The following is a 381-nucleotide window of genomic DNA, read 5'->3' on the forward strand; positions in this document are numbered from 1 at the left end:
CAGCTAAATGTGTAACCCCGACCCTTAACTCATAACCTAACAACATAAACCTAGTTCAGACCTGAACCGTAAAACCAAGTCTTAAAACCAAAACAGGCCTTTGAAGAAGTGAGGACCGGACAAAATGTCCTCACTCAGATGGGAAAGTATAGCTGGACAATTACACACACACACACACACACACACACACACACACACACACACACACACACACACACACACACACACACACACACACACACACACACACACACACACACACACACACACACACACACACACACACACACACACACACACACACACACACACACACACACACACACACACACACACACACACACACACACACACACACACACACACACACACACACACACG

This window comes from Echiichthys vipera (assembly GCF_963691815.1).
Source record: "Echiichthys vipera genome assembly, chromosome: 20".
In the NCBI taxonomy this organism is placed as follows: domain Eukaryota; kingdom Metazoa; phylum Chordata; class Actinopteri; order Perciformes; family Trachinidae; genus Echiichthys; species Echiichthys vipera.